Source organism: Schistocerca cancellata, chromosome 6 (genome assembly GCF_023864275.1).
Source record: "Schistocerca cancellata isolate TAMUIC-IGC-003103 chromosome 6, iqSchCanc2.1, whole genome shotgun sequence".
Lineage (NCBI taxonomy): Eukaryota > Metazoa > Arthropoda > Insecta > Orthoptera > Acrididae > Schistocerca > Schistocerca cancellata.
In genome coordinates this window covers 542,710,033-542,730,405 of record NC_064631.1, presented here as the reverse complement: position 1 = coordinate 542,730,405, position 20,373 = coordinate 542,710,033, and the positions used below count along the sequence as shown (strand labels likewise).

Sequence of the window (20,373 nt, the reverse complement as noted above, 5' to 3'; positions counted from 1 at the left end):
TGCCAGGTTGAATTCTGTGGTAATTTCATACAGTATTGCTTGCCTTTTAGCGCTGACAATTCTACGCAAACGCCGCTTCTCTCATCGTGCGACCATAATCACAGGAAAACATGAGTACAGCTAACAGCTCTGCAGATGCAGCGCCCTATTATATCTTGTGTATGCGATACTACCGCCATATGTATATCTGCATATCGCTATCCCACGACTTTTGTCTCCGCAGTGTATGTCAATAGATGGCTTTCTTCGAGCTACTTCACAATGTTCGCGAATGCGTGTCAGTGATATGGATCTATAATCAGTAGACTACTTCTTGTGCGTTGGTGTAACCTGTACGGCTTTACAGTCTTGAGGTACCGATACCAACTTTTTGTCTCCGGCGTAGAAGCCAGTTCTGATGGCGGTGGTGACGTTAGCGGTACCCAAACCGACCAGTCTGGCGAGAACAGTGTTGCTACATTCGTATATTGCGGCCGCCGTTTATTTATTACGCTGAGTGGGGCTATCCAGGGATTAGGCCTTTCACGGCTCTGCTGTCTCCCTTCGTTGGCCGAAGATCGTGACTAGTCCACTCCAGTTTATTCCGCTCCAGTTCGTTCTCCTTACGACGTTATCGTACAACCCGCTAAAAGCTTTCACTATGGTTCTCTGGTATGGTACCTACGACCCTTCTTGTAAAAGAGTACTGTCGAAATTTCATTGTGAATTTCTCATGTGAGAAACTTTTTACCTACAGCAATGACGATTATTTTACATGTTTACAAACTTGTTGGAGAACTTTAAAAAAAGTCTCTACGAAGTTCTGTACGACTTGACCTGTTCTGAGTCAGAGAAGCATGGACCGCAAAGGTATTGTTGCGGAGCGTCAGAGATTTGAAAGGTCGTCTTTAAGGATGTAGTTGTAGTGGGTATAGGGAACCACTGGCTGTTCCATTTTTCCAATACATTATTTTCTCACCCAAGAGACAAATTCTCGGGATTTCTGAGACGCTGCAAAGCTTACATATCGCTCGCTCTGGTAAACTGTCACTGTCAACCAATGTGATCCTTTTGGCTTTCTACGCGAGACTGTTAACAGTTTTTACACGACATTCCGACAACGTGCCTAGCTGCTGTCTTTGTCAGGTGTCGAGTGCAGACTTGGTTGATCGCTCTTCGAACGATACTCGTTACGGAACGCGCCGCCCTCTTGATTGCTGCCGGTGACGTTAAACAATAAGACAGACAACAGAAATTCCTAACCGACAGAAGAGGCAAGCTAAAATGTACAGAAGATTAAGGAAAACATCGAAGCTGCCTGTGATATGATTCGAAACACACCAGGGATATTTATCAGGGACAGAATCGCCGATGTCATGCTTACATTGAGGTTGCTGATCATCAGTTTCAGCACATTTTGTAAGATACAGTACAAATATGTCAACGATGGTACGTATTTTCAGTTGTAACTAATGTAAACAAAAAAGTACACAGTAATGTGAGTTCATTCCTACACTCCTGGAAATGGAAAAAAGAATACATTGACACCGGTGTGTCAGACCCACCATACTTGCTCCGGACACTGCGGGAGGACTGTACAAGCAATGATCACACGCACGGCACAGCGGACACACCAGGAACCGCGGTGTTGGCCGTCGAATGGCGCTAGCTGCGCAGCATTTGTGCACCGCCGCCGTCAGTGTCAGCCAGTTTGCCGTGGCATACGGAGCTCCATCGCAGTCTTTAACACTGGTAGCATGCCGCGACAGCGTGGACGTGAACCGTATGTGCAGTTGACGGACTTTGAGCGAGGGCGTATAGTGGGCATGCTGGAGGCCGGGTGGACGTACCGCCGAATTGCTCAACACGTGGGGCGTGAGGTCTCCACAGTACATCGATGTTGTCGCCAGTGGTCGGCGGAAGGTGCACGTGCCCGTCGACGTGGGACCGGACCGCAGCGACGCACGGATGCACGCCAAGACCGTAGGATCCTACGCAGTGCCGTAGGGGACCGCACCGCCACTTCCCAGCAAATTAGGGACACTGTTGCTCCTGGGGTATCGGCGAGGACCATTCGCAACCGTCTCCATGAAGCTGGGCTACGGTCCCGCACACCGTTAGGCCGTCTTCCGCTCACGCCCCAACATCGTGCAGCCCGCCTCCAGTGGTGTCGCGACAGGCGTGAATGGAGGGACGAATGGAGACGTGTCGTCTTCAGCGACGAGAGTCGCTTCTGCCTTGGTGCCAATGATGGTCGTATGCGTGTTTGGCGCCGTGCAGGTGAGCGCCACAATCAGGACTGCATACGACCGAGGCACACAGGGCCAACACCCGGCATCATGGTGTGGGGAGCGATCTCCTACACTGGCCGTACACCACTGGTGATCGTCGAGGGGACACTGAATAGTGCACGGTACATCCAAACCGTCATCGAACCCATCGTTCTACCATTCCTAGACCGGCAAGGGAACTTGCTGTTCCAACAGGACAATGCACGTCCGCATGTATCCCGTGCCACCCAACGTGCTCTAGAAAGTGTAAGTCAACTACCCTGGCCAGCAAGATCTCCGGATCTGTCCCCCATTGAGCATGTTTGGGACTGGATGAAGCGTCGTCTCACGCGGTCTGCACGTCCAGCACGAACGCTGGTCCAACTGAGGCGCCAGGTGGAAATGGCATGGCAAGCCGTTCCACAGGACTACATGCAGCATCTCTACGATCGTCTCCATGGGAGAATAGCAGCCTGCATTGCTGCGAAAGGTGGATATACACTGTACTAGTGCCGACATTGTGCATGCTCTGTTGCCTGTGTCTATGTGCCTGTGGTTCTGTCAGTGTGATCATGTGATGTATCTGACCCCAGGAATGTGTCAATAAAGTTTCCCCTTCCTGGGACAATGAATTCACGGTGTTCTTATTTCAATTTCCAGGAGTGTATTATCTCCTTAAGCTGGTTTCTCCGACCCCAGGTTGCCTACCTCAAATTATTCACCTCTATATCCTGTTAAATTTTATTTACGCTCTTAGGAAAACACCCTGTATAGAGAGACCTGAAGACGGCTTAATATATCGCCGAAACTGGTTGCTCAATAAAATGACAATTATTGGAAACTTAGACGGCTGGAAGGTGTTTCCATTCGACATTCTGTACTGAACAGCGTACGTCCCGTAACCATCTGTATAAAGATGGCCATACAGAGACTTTCAGGAGTTTTTCCCGAAGTGTATTAGGAAAAGGCAGCCATCCACTGGGAAACACCCGCCTCTGAAAATGGCCACGTCGTACCAGGTTGCAACGCCTTAGCCGGATTAAGCAAGAACTGACGCTGTCGTTGAAAATAGCGAACAACGCTCACCGACGGTCCCGGCCCAGAAGTGATACGTATCACATGTTTCACTTCTTCCTCATGTTACGGTCGATATTTGGTACTAGCAGACTTCTTTTGGCCAGGAATGCCTTCTTTGATAGTCTGCTATTTGTTTCCAAAGTGGTAGAATTCTTTCGCTCTTTCCAATTTGTGACTGCCAGTTTTAATAACCTCGATTTACTCTTAGTCCATGATCATTTCTCACTAGGGTCTTTAGTCCATTCAGCATGTCCTCTAATTCCCCTTCGCTTTCGCTGAGGACAGCAGCGTCATCAGCCAATCTTATCACTGATACCTTTCACCATGAATTTTAATCCCAGTCTCAAACATTTCTTTTATTTCCATAATTGCTTCTTCGATGTATAGAGCGAATAGTAGGGGCGTAAGACTGCATCCCTTTCTTACAAAGTTTTTATCTCAGGATTTCGTTCTTAGTCTTGTATTCTCAAGTGTTTCCTCTTGCGTTTTGTGCATATTGTTCACTAATCGTTCTTGTACATCTATATGGTACTACGATATAAAGACAAGTTGTTTTTCAACGTTGTTGTCAAAAATCTCGAAAAGTTCCTGAGCGATTTACTTCAGATCTTTACACTACACTCTCGTAAATGTTCGGGCGGACCTAGGGTCTATACATATATAAAAGAGGAACGACAACAGTGTACAGGTTTTCTGTTAAAACGAACCGTTAGACAGAAAATCTTTTACTATGCTTTGCTGGAAAAAAATTGCGGTTTAGCTTTCTTTCTCTGTGTCAGTTTTAACTACCATAGGACGGCATTTAAACCACTACATAAATTCTTTCTCCCACGTATATTCTTTCTCCTTGTATACAATCTTAAACAAAAGTTGTAATCGCAACTATGGGCGGTTTTGTTTTCTTCCTTGCAGTTGATTTTAACAGAAAACAGGGAAGTTATATATATGGCTTATGATTAGAATATTACTAAGGAATCTGATTTGTGCGAACCTCTGTAATCTACCAGTTCGCAAATTAAAACTATATGAAGTACTATCATCAAAGCTACTATCCTCACAGTTTCAGCCGCAGGGAAGGTGCTTCATACCACGTATACCAATTATCCCAACCGATTTACCCATTTATTTTAAGCGACTTCCGTTCTCAATCAAGGTATCAGATTTACAACACCAGTTCACAAAGTTCAAGGTGAAAAAGAGGGGGAAGAAAAGATGCACAGAGAGAGGGGAAAGGAGGTGGGGAGGGAGGGAGAGGGAGGGGGGAGAGAGAAAGAGAGAGAGAGAGAGAGAGAGAGAGAGAGAGAGAGAGAGAGATGAGTTTGACAGAGAGGGGAGAGGAGGAGATGGACACCGACGAAAATCCAATTTTCATACATATTTAGGTATTACGAAGCCTTGCTGTTATCGCTAGTATTTTGTATTGCCCGTCTGCCCCCATAGATTATTTCTGTTGTCCTCAGAATTTCGAACATCTTACACTATTTCATACTGTCGAATGCATTTTCAAGGTCGAGTGAACGCGTTACCTAGGCTAAAGGATTTGTCCATGTGAATTAAATTATCTGCCGTACTAATTGGATCTTCCACACTAGGGCACTATTATGGCATTGTTTGCGGCGGTATATCAGTACTCTTAGAGCGAGCTGCTTGTCAGTATTACACTGTATTTAAATACCATTAGATTTGCTGTTAATTAACAAGTCAGCTACGATGACACGAAATTTTATCTCGTAGAACTTTTTTGAGCGTGTTTAGCAATCCGGTTTCTTCAATGATAATTTTGTAGCCATGTGGTAGGTTGGGATTTAGTTCGTTTTATTTTTCTCCATTGTTTTACTTTATATTTACTGATACTTCTAAGAATATAAGTTGACTCTGGCTCTCTGCGCATTAGCACTAATTAAAATGTGCGTCCTTTAGACTGTATTACCAATGATATTGTTGCACCTAAAAGTATTAGCTGTCCTGCTTCTGCAGTGCAGCTAATTATATTAGAAAATTGACATTAAGGTACTTTCACCGTAATGGTTTTTACAGCCAAGCTATACCCAGTAACCACTAAAGGAAATTCTCATTTAACATAACTAGCCACAGATAGGAATTTAAAATTGACTATCTCTTTTTTTTTTATTGGCTTTCGGGACGTGCCTATATTGTCTTCTCATTAGTATAGTGTCATTTATGACGATGCGAATGTAAGTTAACAACTAGTCCCCGAGCGAAGTAAATGCCGACCCGGTTGAGAATCGAAGCCGGCTCGCTTTGGTTAGCAATCCCTCGTGCTGAGTGCACAGTTGCCGAGATGGACGTCGTCTGTCCTTGATGACGCAGCTGAAATCGTTATCTTTGGCTGCTTTAATTAATAATTGCCCTGTAGCTGAGGTAAGGCAGTCTAAATGAACACATTTCGGAACACACATCGCTGCTTGGCTGTCTTTTTATGGCCATAACGCCACAACGGTGCGTTCGCCACATATGGTATTCTGCAAAATTTTGCGCGTGTCGACTTCCGCTACTCTTCGTAGACCTTATTGTAAGGTTAAATACACTATTTGATCAAAAGTTTCCGGACACCCAGTAGTGGAAATTAATACGAGGTGTATCCAGCCTTCCAACTTTATAATTATGCTGGGGACACTTTCAATACATTGTCCGAATGTCTGTCGAGAAATGGCAATCCATTCTTCTTAAAGAACCGAAACCACTGAAAGTGGTGATGCCGGACGCTGGGATCGGGAGCGAAGTCACCATTCTAATTTATCCCAAAAGTGTTTCGCTGTGTGCATCTCGGCTCTTTGTGCAATTCAGTTCACTTCAGGAATGTTATTGTTCACAAACCGTTGCTTCACATACGCTACTTTATGAAACTGTGCATTGTCATTCTCATACACTTACCATCTCCGAACTGTTCCTATACTGTACGCAGTACACAATGCTGCAAAAGGTGTTATAATCCTTCCGCAGTTAGCGGTTTCTTAAGGTTCAGGTTGAAAAAAAAATCGATTTTCGGTTTTCATCATATTTCGATAGATTAAGGTTTTATTTAAGTACTCTGAAAAGGATTTTGCTGAAAAAAATTATTTTCGAACATTTAAAGATCATTTTTCTACCACATGTGTTTATGTGCCACGACCCCTTTTCTGTCACCCACTTTTCTGCATGTATTTTAGATCTTCATATACCCTACATTGCACATTAGACATTTTTTTTATACTCCCGAGTGTGTTGGCTACCCTTGGAATGCAACGGTCGGTATTCTTTTGTTTCTGCTGTTTGCAAACAACACGCTTCCAAACATGCGGTTAGTTTTGTTCAAGTGTGATTGCGAGTAGTTGTTATAGAAAAATGTGTAGGCAATTAGGTGAAATAAAGAAAATCTGGAGGCAATGAAGAGAGATGTTCGGGCCATATTCTTCCATAAGTCCTCCACTGATGATAAGCATGTCATGGTTTGTGTCCATCAGTAGAAAATTCGTGGTGCAAATACAATAGCCCTCAGGCAACTGGAGAGTCTTATTCTCACCAGCATTCTCTTCCTGCTGCTGTTGTTATAGCAATTAAACCTATTTTCAGAGACTTGGCTCATCCTGACCTTCTAAGCAACTGTCTGCATGGGCAGACACAGAACCCAAATGAATGTTTCAACAGCATAATTTGGAACCGCCTTCCTAGAACTGTATTTGTAGGCATGCATACAATGAATCGAGGAGTTCATGATGCTGTTATTACATTCAATTGTGGTAATATTGGAAAGTGTTGGGCACTGAAAAAGCTGGAAATTAATCCTGGTGAAAATATGATCACTGGGCTGCAACATTGCGATAAAATGAGTGTAGCCGATGTAGACAGGTCTGCATCTAATATGGCCAAGAAAGCAAGACAAACATCCAGGAAGGTGAAAAAGAAGCTGGAAGACCTGTTAGAGACCAAAGAAGGGCCATAATATGCAGCAGGGCTGTTTTAATTAACTGTAAGTAACAAGTTTCAAAAGTTTTTTCTTTGAAGTCAATTTCCCGCAAACTAAAATTTTACGTACATATGCCCCATTATATAAAAAACTGTCATAGATAAATGAATGAAATTTTCAAAGACTCTGTATAACATAAAAAGCCACCACTGGCACTACATTCATTAATATTCCCCCATTAGGAAGTTCACAAAAACATTTTCTGCCAGAAAAAACTTAATATTTTTTGTTAATAAAATTAAAAAAGTATTTCTTAAACTATAAAATGGATAAAGTAGATTTTAGTACAGTTCACTTTATTATTACGTCACCACGTAACATACAGTAAAAATATTAAGGTCCTGCATCAGATAGTATTTTCAGAAATTGGTCAAATACTAGCCTTAATTAACATGGGTTAGATAGGCAGGGTGTGGTCCCCTTAAGCGCTGTAAGGGGACTACGAGAAACACCCCCATACCGTAACACCACCTCCACTACACGTGACTGTTGATGCTACAGTTGACAGCAGGTAACGCTCTCCAGACATCGCCAAACCCAACCCTTTCGTCGGATTGACAAAGGGTATAGTTTGGTTCATCACTCCAGATCACTCGTTTACTGTCGTCCACTCCCAAGTTTCCCTTTGACTACGAAATGTATGGCCTCCTCGACCAATGTAATCCATTCCTTTCAATTCCCTATGCCCAGTCTGTTGACTGGCCTACTGGTAGGCAGCACTTCAGGACTCGCAAGTGACCCCTTCCGCCGATTTCATGCTACTTTTTACAACCACTCTCGACCGTCTTCGTGCGTCAGTCATTTATGTCCGCCTGGTCTTGGTATAGCTGTGGTTATTCTTTGGCGTTTCCACTTCACAGTCGCATCATCAGCAGTCCAATTGGGCAGCCTTAGTAGGGTTGAGTGTCACTGATGTATTCGTGATATCCACAGTCGAAGTCTGCTCACCAACCAATTCTGCAGTTACAGCTTCTCTACGGCGACGCATTACTGTCCGTCTGCTTTTATACCGGTGGGTTCGCCTCTAGTGACATCTAGTGGTCAGTTAAGTAATAGAACCCAGTACTTTGTCCTCGCTGGCGAGTGTTCGCCAGAGACAAGGGAAGTGCGATGAAATGAAATGTCGTGTGGCTAGGGCTTCCCGTCGAGTAGGTCGGTCACCTGGTGCAAATCTACTTAGTTGACGCCACCTGGGCGACTTGCGTGTCGATGGGTGTTATATGATAATGAAGACAGCGCAACACCATTCCCTAAGCGGAGAAAATCTTCAACCCATCCGGGAATCGAATCCGGACCCTTCGCATCGCATTCTGCCGCGCTGACTACTCCAGCAATCGAGTGTGTAATAGGACTGCTTTTATTCGCTGTACGCATGAATGACCTGACATACAGGGTGAGCAGCAATTTACGGCTGTTTGCTGATGACGTTGTATAGTAAGGGAAGGTGTCATCGTTGATCGACTGTAGGAATATACAAGATGCCTAACATAAAAATTTCTAGCTGGCGTGAAGAATGGCTGCTTGTTGTAAGAGTAGAAAAACTGAACGCCGATGAGTAGGAAAAACAGACTTGTAACATTCGAATGCTGTATTAGAAGGCCGCGGATTGACACAGTCACTTCGATTAAATACCTAGGTGTTGCAAAGCGATATATAATGAAATGAGCAAATTGGGTTGGTAGTAGGAAAGTCGCCACCGGTAGCTGAATGGTCAGCGTGACGGATTGTCAATCCTCTGGGCCCAGGTTCGATGCCCGGCTGGGTCGGGGAATTTTCTCTGCCCAGGGACTGGGTGTTGTGCTTTCCTGTCATCATCATCATTCTATCATCCTCATCGACTGCAGGTCGTGAAGTGGCGTCAAATTCAAAGACAGGCACACGGCGAGCGGTCTGCCCGACGGGGGGGTCCTAGCCGTACGAATAAATAAATAAAATTGGCAGAAATTTGGGAAAGTTTACCTCATACATAAAGGAGACGGCGTATAGGGCGCTAGTGTTAGTGTTTGGTCGGATTAAAGGAAAACATCGAAGCATTTCAGAGACAGGCTGCTAGATTTGTCGCTGTTCGATCAGCGCGCAAGTGCACAAAAGGGAATCCCTGGATAGAAGGCGATCGTCTTTCCAAAAGGCACTATTGCGCAGGTTTAGAGAACCGATATTTGAGGAAGACTGAAGAACTATTCTACTGCCCCCAAAATACATTTCGCATGATGACCATGAATATAAGATGCGAGAATTTAAAGCTTATACTGAGGCGTATAAATAGTGGTTTTTCCCTAGCTCTATTTGCGAGTGGAATCGGAGAGGAAATGACTGTCAGGGGTGCAAGATATCTTCCACCGGTCACCGTAATGTGATTTGCGGAATATGTAAACAGATGTAGATGAATTCCACATTGTATGCCCAGATACTTTCGACAAGATAATGTATTCGAGAGAAAGTTCTCTCTGCCAGGTGGTGTTACGCGTCAATCCCATGTCTGATCCCGCACTTCAAGGTGAAGCAGGAAGGCGAATTGTTGACAAATAAGTTTCGACTGATTTGCCTTTCAAAATGGCATTCAAATTTTTTGGGTCACACGGTAGTTGGCTCTCAAGTAGCGGCAGTTGGTGAATGAGTCGGTAGAATCGCCGTGCCATTCACGCAGCTGGCCACATTGGCAGCCATAGGCGTAATGAGGCAATAAAGCGAGTACGCTTTCGCAAGCTGAGCACCGCCAAGCGCCCTCCCATTCAGAGCGACATACTCGCGCCACGCTAGACACAAATCTTCGTACGTCGGCGGGAGAAAGCGGCCAGACACAATCTGCAACGACGTGTCGTGTCCTAGATTCGCACACTGGCCTCATTCAAATACCCCGACAACGAGCAGCAGGTAGCACTTTCGAAAAACATTTTTCATCGCAGCAGAGATCGAGCGATAAAGTGTTCGTTCAATCTGTCCCGCTTCCATCGTTTTTTGTTTTCGTGGTACCCAACCCGCTTATTCCCCGTAAGAGTTACCGATAGACAGAAAAGGCGGTGGCTGGGAGATTAGATTCGTTGCCAAATGAAACAGAGATCGATTCATGGTCCGGAAATTCTGCGTTTACTTGAAGTTCCGTTAAACTATATCTGCAGACGGCGAGAGTTCTCTTTATGAAAGCCTTCGGTGCAAATTCTTCCCCCTGTAATCATCATCTCACTTGATAATTCGTCACTTAAGACACTGCCGTTGTCATGCAGCTGACTTTGTAATGTCTGGTCTTAGCACGTAATTCGATCACAGAAGAGCACAACGTCGGAAAGGTTTGTCGTATGTTTAGTCTAAAAAAGTTTAGAGTACTTTTACAAGTTCTAACTAGTTTAGTGCTGACTGCCATTCTTTCAGTGTGGTCCTTCCACTCTTTCTGTTATACACTAATGCGATCCTGTACTGCTTTTACTCTTAGTTCAGTACAAAAATTTATATTGAGAAGTGAGGAATCACCCTTATTAAACAAACAAAAATCTACGTTCAAATGAAACACATAAGTGTTTTTCTAAGTCTGAAGAAGGTCCATTTTAGCGGTCACATTAATTATACCCAGTGCTTACTGGGATGTAAGAGAGTTTCTTCTTACCGGCTGACTTTCAAAGCGTAAGCCTAAAACCGTAACAGGTGGATACTGTAATGGTTGTTTATTTACGTGACCATTACTGCACTCCAACCCCAGTTCTCGATACCACTAATATCGTACTACTTTTCTGCGAAGTAACAGACATATTTTTGTGACAATATTCACATTTGGTTTTATTAATGTATAGGTACTCCGATGTATCGATATATTACAGTGATGTGGTTCTTCTGTGTATTCATTTCTGTGAGACTGTCTTAATCTTTGACTTACTTGTAACCGTTTTGGTGCGAGTGCACACAGAGCAGTCTTTGTTTCACTTTGCAGAAGTTGTTATTTTGCTTTGTAAAAGAACAGTCAAGTCTTGTGTTTGGTTGAAGTGGAAATTAAATATATGAAGATTGATACAAAACTGTTTTCTTGATGATGTGACAATTAAGAAGTAGTATATGTGAATTTACAAGAAGTTTAATAAAAATGTGGATCGTGAACACCAAGTCGAAAATTATTTCTACCATACCACTGTTCTGATCTGGGATTGTTAGATCATTAAGAATTTCCTGAAAAACGCATTTGTTAGGTCTTCAAATATTGCTAAAATACAGATCTGGACCTTCTAGCAGTCAAAGTGGAATCACCCTAGAATCAACTAGATGAGCCATAACAACTTCGACGAAATCTACGTGGGAATCCATTCAAGATAAATGCCAAAATTAATGACTTTTTTACAGTGATTTCATTATTTCCATTCTGACGATACCATCCACAGTCAATAACTTTGTTGTTGCCCGATAAAGCGAACATATGCTGCGTGAGCAACATTGTTAATCTGATTTCTAACCTACTTCGCAAGTCGTGGTATTGTTAGAATACTAAGCAAGGCTTTTGGACCGACAGGACGAAGCAATATGCGAGGTGATAGATGCAGTGGGGAAGAAAAATGTTCTATTAGGACAGTTATTCCTATTTCCAATACGGTGTTTTGGCAATACGAAAACTGAAGGAGTTAAAGTGACTACATATTTTTGAAACTTCGACAATGTTCACCAGAACTAGTATCTTTAGTTTCCACGAACTCCACAAGTGCATATACACTCCTGGAAATGGAAAAAAGAACACATTGACACCGGTGTGTCAGACCCACCATACTTGCTCCGGACACTGCGAGAGGGCTGTACAAGCAATGATCACACGCACGGCACAGCGGACACACCAGGAACCGCGGTGTTGGCTGTCGAATGGCGCTAGCTGCGCAGCATTTGTGCACCGCCGCCGTCAGTGTCAGCCAGTTTGCCGTGGCATACGGAGCTCCATCGCAGTCTTTAACACTGGTAGCATGCTGCGACAGCGTGGACGTGAACCGTATGTGCAGTTGACGGACTTTGAGCGAGGGCGTATAGTGGGCATGCGGGAGGCCGGGTGGACGTACCGCCGAATTGCTCAACACGTGGGGCGTGAGGTCTCCACAGTACATCGATGTTGTCGCCAGTGGTCGGCGGAAGGTGCACGTGCCCGTCGACCTGGGACCGAACCGCAGCGACGCACGGATGCACGCCAAGACCGTAGGATCCTACGCAGTGCCGTAGGGGACCGCACCGCCACTTCCCAGCTAGTTAGGGACACTGTTGCTCCTGGGGTATCGGCGAGGACCATTCGCAACCGTCTCCATGAAGCTGGGCTACGGTCCCGCACACCGTTAGGCCGTCTTCCGCTCACGCCCCAACATCGTGCAGCCCGCCTCCAGTGGTGTCGCGACAGGCGTGAATGGAGGGACGAATGGAGACGTGTCGTCTTCAGCGATGAGAGTCGCTTCTGCCTTGGTGCCAATGATGGTCGTATGCGTGTTTGGCGCCGTGCAGGTGAGCGCCACAATCAGGACTGCATACGACCGAGGCACACAGGGCCAACACCCGGCATCATGGTGTGGGGAGCGATCTCCTACACTGGCCGTACACCACTGGTGATCGTCGAGGGGACACTGAATAGTGCACGGTACATCCAAACCGTCATCGAACCCATCGTTCTACCATTCCTAGACCGGCAAGGGAACTTGCTGTTCCAACAGGACAATGCACGTCCGCATGTATCCCGTGCCACCCAACGTGCTCTAGAAGGTGTAAGTCAACTACCCTGGCCAGCAAGATCTCCGGATCTGTCCCCCATTGCGCATGTTTGGGACTGGATGAAGCGTCGTCTCACGCGGTCTGCACGTCCAGCACGAACGCTGGTCCAACTGAGGCGCCAGGTGGAAATGGCATGGCAAGCCGTTCGACAGGACTACGTCCAGCATCTCTACGATCGTCTCCATGGGAGAATAGCAGCCTGCATTGCTGCGAAAGGTGGATATACACTGTACTAGTGCCGACATTGTGCATGCTCTGTTGCCTGTGTCTATGTGCCTGTGGTTCTGTCAGTGTGATCATGTGATGTATCTGACCCCAGGAATGTGTCAATAAAGTTTCCCGTTCCTGGGACAATGAATTCACGGTGTTCTTATTTCAATTTCCAGGAGTGTATTTGTGGCTGGAAAACATTGAGTTTTCTTTAAACAAAAGTCCAAGTATGGAATCTCCTCAGTGACAGAAACACCTGTCGAGGGATTACTGGCAATCCACGAGATATGTCGGATAGAGATCGTGGTACGTTACAAGGCAACGCTGTATTGGTTGGGGCGTGGACAATATGATCGCGTGTACGTGATCACAGGAACTCATACTACTGCTAAGAGATTCACGAGCCCAAGTGTGGGACCTAGATGAATGGCAGTCTCAGAGGGACACTAGAAGCACTCCAAGGCGGGTTTACAATAGTATATTCCCAAGCATCATGGACAGACTCTAAGTGCGCAAGCATGGTACACCTATTAACGAGTTACGGACCATATCCCAAAATGTGTATCGAGTGGGATGTAATAACACACCGAACTGTGAATGTGGAGAGGAAGGCTCCGCTGATTACGTCGTTTTCAGTTGTCCCCTTTTCCAGACACAGAGAGAATGCAGACAGTGTGATTGCGATCCGCAAACAGTTGTAAGTGACGGGTACTTGTGGACTACAGTTAATTTGATGGCGCATAGATTATCTAAAAGGTAACTGCTTAACTTTGTCTATAAGATCAAGTAGACGTTGTGAATATCAAAATAACGTCAACAGATCACAAGAAGCGTTTCCGAAACTTTTTTTTTTTTTTTTTTAAAGGCATGAATGAATGCTACGTCCACGCACACAGTTATGCGGAGACTTGAGGATTCGCCGAGGAACGCTTGTATCAGAGTGGATAATGTAGAATAGTGCAGCAACAATAGATTTAGAAGTAGGTATAATTGTAGTTAGTCGGCAAACGTCGAGTTATCACGAGGTTTCCAGTACTGTATCTAGTAATATAAGCTGGAAGTTCTTCCCTTGGAACTTGAGTCAGTTCCTTTTATTTTATGTTGTTTCATTCTTGTTTTCAATTTCGTGTTTAATTTCTTCATTAATATTAGCATCTGTTGCCGCTAACATAATTTATAGTGTACGAGGTGCATTCAAGTTCTAAGGCCTCCGATTTTTTTTCTCCGGACTGGAAAGAGATAAAAACATGCGCATTGTTTTAAAATGAGGCCGCGTTCATTATCAATACGTCCCAGAGATGGCAGCACCGTATGGCAGATGGAATTTTACTGCCAGCGGCGAGAATGAGAACTGTTTTAAATACTTAAAATGGCGACGTTTTCCTTACTTGAACAGCGTGCAATCATTCGTTTTCTGAATTTGCGTGGTGTGAAACCAATTGAAATTCATCGACAGTTGAAGGAGACATGTGGTGATGGAGTTATGGATGTGTCGAAAGTGCGTTCGTGGGTGCGACAGTTTAATGAAGGCAGAACATCGCGTGACAACAAACTGAAACAACCTCGGGCTCGCACAAGCCGGTCTGACGACATGATCGAGAAAGTGGAGAGAATTGGTTTGGGGGATCGCCGAATGACTGTTGAACAGATCGCCTCCAGAGTTGGCATTTCTGTGGGTTCTGTGCACACAATCCTGCATGACGACCTGAAAATGCGAAAAGTGTCATCCAGGTGGGTGCCACGAATGCTGACGGACGACCACATGGCTGCCCGTGTGGCACGTTGCCAAGCAATGTTGGCGCGCGACGACAGCATGAATGGGACTTTCTTTTCGTCGGTTGTGACAATGGATGAGATGTGGATGCCATTTTTCAATCCAGTCAGCTCAATGGAAGCACACAGATTCACCGCCAATAAAAAAATTTCGGGTAACCGCCAGTGCTGAAAAAATGATGGTGTCCATGTTCTGGGACAGCGAGGGCGTAATCCTTACCCATTGCGTTTCAAAGGGCACTACGGTAACAGGTGCAACCTACAAAAATGTTTTGAAGAACAAATTCCTTCCTGCACTGCAACAAAAACGTCCGGGAAGGGCTGCGCGTATGCTGTTTCACCGAGACAACGCACCCGCACATCGAGCTAACGTTACGCAACAGTTTCTTCGTGGTAACAACTTTGAAGTGATTCCTCATGGTCCCCACTCACCTGACCTGGCTCCTAGTGGCTTTTTCCAACAATGAAAGACACTCTCCGTGGCCGCACATTCACCAGCCGTGTTGCTATTGCCTCAGCGATTTTCCAGTGGTCAAAACAGACTCCTAAAGAAGCCTTCGCCGCTGCCATGGAATCATGGCGTCAGCGTTGTGAAAAATGTGTACGTCTGCAGGGCGATTACGTCGAGAAGTAACGCCAGTTTCATCGATTTCGGGTGAGTAGTTAATTAGAAAAAAAATCGGAGGCCTTAAAACTTGAATGCACTTCGTATTTCATTGTATGTCATCATGATTACTGAATATGTACAACCTGTTTAGAGTTTCCAGGTAACAGGTCAAAACTTCGTGGCAATAGACTGAAACTGAATTGACAAAAAATGGTTCAAATGGCTCTGAGCACTATGGGACTTAACATCTGAGGTCATTAGTCCCCTAGACCTTAGAACTACTTAAACCTAACCAACCTAAGGACATCACACACATCCATGCCCGTGGCTGGATTCGAACCTGCGACCGTAGCGGTCGCGCGGTTCCAGACTGTAGCGCCTAGAACCGCTCGGCCACCCCGGCCGGCTGAATTGACAGAAACAGGAACGGTTTAAAGGAAATTATCCGCTTTCGGTGCAAAATCTCTATTGCGTTGTGTCATCGAAGGACTTGGGGAAGGTTCAACCTCTGGTATTTCCACGTATTCTCAAGTGCTGTAGATGCCAACATGGCGTACTAAATCCTATTATGTATCAGCGGACATGGTGGGTGTAAAATGATATATACGACATGTTGGCACCTACAGCACTTGAGAATGGACTGCAAGGCCAAAATTGGCCATTTTGGTGAAGTTAAATAAAGCCAATACGTGCAAACAACAGCCGAAATGCAATCTTCACAATGTCCTTCAACAAATAGACGGCTGTGGTACCTCATATGAAGAAAATTGGGTTGTCGCTCGATTCCGACCAGCTGATTTTTGTCATGCGAGTATCTTGTAGGACGTTGAAGAGAAGTCGTGCCAGTCATGTATCAGACAGCATATAAGCTATTCAGTGCCTGCAGCCGTCAGTCCAACATAACAGGTCACGTAATATCGTCTCATCTTCCTGTTATCTCTCAAACTTCAGACTGAAGTCTTTTAAAGAAATTATTACGTGTACGGAACGCCATAACAAGAAAATGTTTTAAATTTCGTGCTCATAGTTCTTATAATCCATGTTCACTAGACATTTATTTCTCTTTTTGGTCCATACTCCCTCCTCCCACAATATGCAAAGCAAAGAGCTTGCAGTAGAACAGATTTGGTCCACGTTATAGAAGAGCGACTACGCGCTCTTCGATCTCAAGGTATGCAGTTTACAGCACATGTTTACTACACTTTTGTTTTTCTTCGAATGATGGTTCATATCCTGTCGCTGAATATTGACTAGGCCTCCTCGGACGCCCATACGAGTATGTACACATTCAGGTTACGACACAACGGCAGTTACTGGAATCTGAACGATTCCAAACTTGGTCTTGGCTTACTCAAATGTCGGAGAGGAAGAAAATGAACAGAACGGGGAAATGGATGTCTTCTAAAACATCCTCAGAAGTGCCGCCGATGCTTCTGCGACGCAGATGAGGTCGTTCAAGATTTCTTTGCAAAGAAAACGCCAGGAAACACCAATACCTTTTTACTTGTGCTATCTTTTGCGTCTGTAAGTGGTGATGACCATGAAAAATTACTCTGTGCTTCCTCGTAATACGTCGAGTGTACAATAAAGAGCGACAAACGACTTTGTCATCCTTTAACACTTCTATACCTTTCGTAAATTAAATAAGCCACGAATACCTCTAAGAACTATGAGCACTTGTTCAGTACAAGAGAGGTGTCTCACACTATCGAAGTTGAAGTGGTGCTTATAGTTCTCAAGGTATGGATTTTAGAGCCCATGTTTAGTCTACTTCCTTGTTCCGAATAATCGTTCCTAAATTTCTATCATTCCTCCTGAAATGCAATGTGTAATTCGTCCCACTAGTAGTACCGATCTGCGAAGCGTCTTTTGTTGTTACTCTTCACTATTTTGTATGTTTATTATAGAAGCAACTCTTAACATGCTTCTTTCCTCTTGAATGTACAGGTATGCAAAATAAAAACGTAATAATTAAAATTTCTGTTTGTGGTTTATTTCGTTACTTACATTAACTTTTTTTCCACAGGTTTCGAATGTAACGAACGGGGCCGCGTCGCTTAACATCACTCTACCTAATTCTTGATCCAAGTTCGGAGGTAAGTACGTTCTGTTTGTACAGCGATATTTTCGTCAAGCGTACGTTTTATACTCTTATTGCAAGTAAACATAGAAATCAATTTGGCGCCTGTGTAAGAAGCTTCAACAACGTATCGCCAGTCACAAACAGGAAATTTTAACACATTGAATGCATTTCACGTTTTCTTCGGCACGTTTTGTTTGCCTTATCAGGAGGAGGATGGTTATGTGGGATCAACTAGAAGAGAACAGTTTCGCATTTTTTAGAAATTTGCTTAAAGTAACTAGTAAGTAAAGAAAACGACAAATTAAATAATTTTCCAAATGTGTCTACTTACATATTATACACCGTAAATAAAATCTTAATATTTTCCCTGTACAATATTTCTGCTGCAGTTTTCGCTTGAATTCATAATGATTTGCAGCGAACTCTTTGAACAAGGTCGGGTGAGTATCGGTTGAGAAGTAAGGGCCATACCATTTTTGGTAAAGAATTGTCGTACAGGCAGGGCAGTGTGAGCAGGGTCATTGTCATGATGGAAAAAACCAGTCACCAAACTGTCACAAACCAGGCCGCTTTCACCGCACACTACTGCGCAAACTTTTCAAGACCGTCGACCCCATTGGCCGAGGAGTTCTAGGCGCTACAGTCCGGAACCGCGCGACTGCTACGGTCGCAGGTTCGAATCCTGCCTCGGGCATGGATGTGTGGATGTCCTGAGATTAGTTAGGTTCAAGTAGTTCTAAGTTCTAGGGGACTGATGACATCAGATGTTAAGTTACATAGTGCTCAGAGCCATTTGAACCATTTTTTCAAGACTTTCAAGTAGGAAGCCTGGTTAACTGTCTGACACTGCGGAACAAACTCTAAATGAAGACTTTTCTCTCATCGGAGAAACAAATCGGCATTGTCTTAATGTTTGATTTCACCTGACGAGCTTCCTTGGAGCGAGGAGAACTTGTCCTCCACTGGCATCGTTGTTGCTTTGATTCAGGATCGTAAGCATAGCACCAAGTTTCATCACCTGTGATAATTTTTGATATTTTGGTCAGCAGTCGTGCCACGAATTAAGCAACCACCCTTATCATTCCTAAATCGTCTGTCACAATTCGCTGCACTGAATTCCAGGTCACTTTCGACATCGCCACAATTTCTTCAATGAGCCGTCGTCGATTTTCGTGTGTTCGGACTGTGGGAGGATGAGCAGAACGAGATTTGTCATAAATTGTCATTTCATCGTTTTTGAAACGGGAAAACCACTCGCACTTCAGTTTTCCCCATAGCATTGTCCTTGTACGCCGTTTTAACATTTCTAGAGTTTCTGCTCCACTTTTTCAGAGCAAAAAGCAGAATTTCACTGCCGCACTATGTTCACGAAAATCAGCCATTTCAAAAACGACAATCATACAAAACAGTTGTCACTTTAAACTTAGCCTCCTTCAGCGACGGCACTCGGCTTACTGACTCTAGAATGTTCACTCCATGCGGCAAAACGTGGTACTACAAAAGCTCTGCCCACAAAAAAATTAGTTCGAATTCTTTTGGGAAACCCACGTACCCGAAAGAGATAAGTAACTGTATGATACATGCAAAAAATCCATCTCAAAATTTGCATATTTTTCATTTCTGGAGCCAGTTTCTGTCATTACATGATTGCTGTCGCTGTTGAAGACCACGTGCACGGATAATATATCTGTAGGTGTATTTGGCGCCGGGCTGATTGTAGCCGAATCTGTGATAAATTATATTTTTAGCCTGAAACATCTAGTCTTACTAGAGGCATTCAGAACTGTCTGTCGAGTGCTGTATTTTTTTGGACACCCTACATCAAAGCAAGCGACAGGAGGTTCAGCATACATAAAAGTACACTTTTCGAGATTCTTTGTCCTGAACTAGTCCGTGACCAAAATGCAACTGTAGGTTCCGTTCGATTCACTGATAGCGCTGAGAAGCCGGATCAGATCGACTATGTTCGAAAGAACCAGCGCCAAAGAAAGCGATGCCAGTAGTCCTGCAAGTACATAGCGTACAGTCAGATCTCATTATTAATTATTAAATGATCCCGTCGTCCATTAGATAGCGGATGTCTGGAGATGCGGCATCACCTAGAGATACGTCTTTGCATCTTCATGAATTGAGACGGAGCTACACTTCCCAAGTCTCTCTCTCTCTCTCTCTCTCTCTCTCTCTCTCTCTCTCTCTTTCTTTCTTTCTTTCTTTCAACGGACGTCTCGTTCTGATTTATCAGCAGACTACCTGTAGGCGGCTGATTGCGTCATTTTCTCAGTAGTATATATAAGCTACTTTTCAGTGCCTCGATAAAAGGGTTAGGCATTACTGAGGATTCAGACCTCGTCAGGATCGTTTGTTTGCCTGGGGATGAGCATAAAACGATTTCTTAGAAGATCGCCGTAATGACAACATTACTGCCGTTAGTCATCATAAGGAGAACTGTGTTCGCTGAAAGAAGATAGGGCGGAGGAAAGTAAAGTGGATGGAGGAGTGTAATTAAAAAACGACGACCTGTTTTAAACACCACTACTTTATCTATCGTAAGGCTGCTTTTTCTCGCATGTCCTCATCCGTAGTGATAAAATAAAGAACTTACAAACCGGTAACTCCACATGTGGTGTGTCTGAGTATAAACCTAAGAACTACATTGGTTTGCGTTAAGTATAGCTAAGCTTCAGTCTGC

The 20,373-nt window shown here is 44.4% G+C and overlaps 1 protein-coding gene across 2 annotated transcripts in view; it reads left to right on the top strand.

Moving 5' to 3' along the window:
- Positions 1 to 20,373, top strand: part of LOC126190883 (V-type proton ATPase 116 kDa subunit a 1) — a 704,052-nt gene that overhangs the window by 151,549 nt on the left and 532,130 nt on the right. For both annotated transcript variants that reach the window (XM_049931488.1, XM_049931487.1), the window contains exon 2: positions 17,628 to 17,697. The gene's annotated coding sequence lies outside the window, so the exon portion shown is untranslated. The remainder of the gene's footprint in view (positions 1 to 17,627; positions 17,698 to 20,373) is intronic.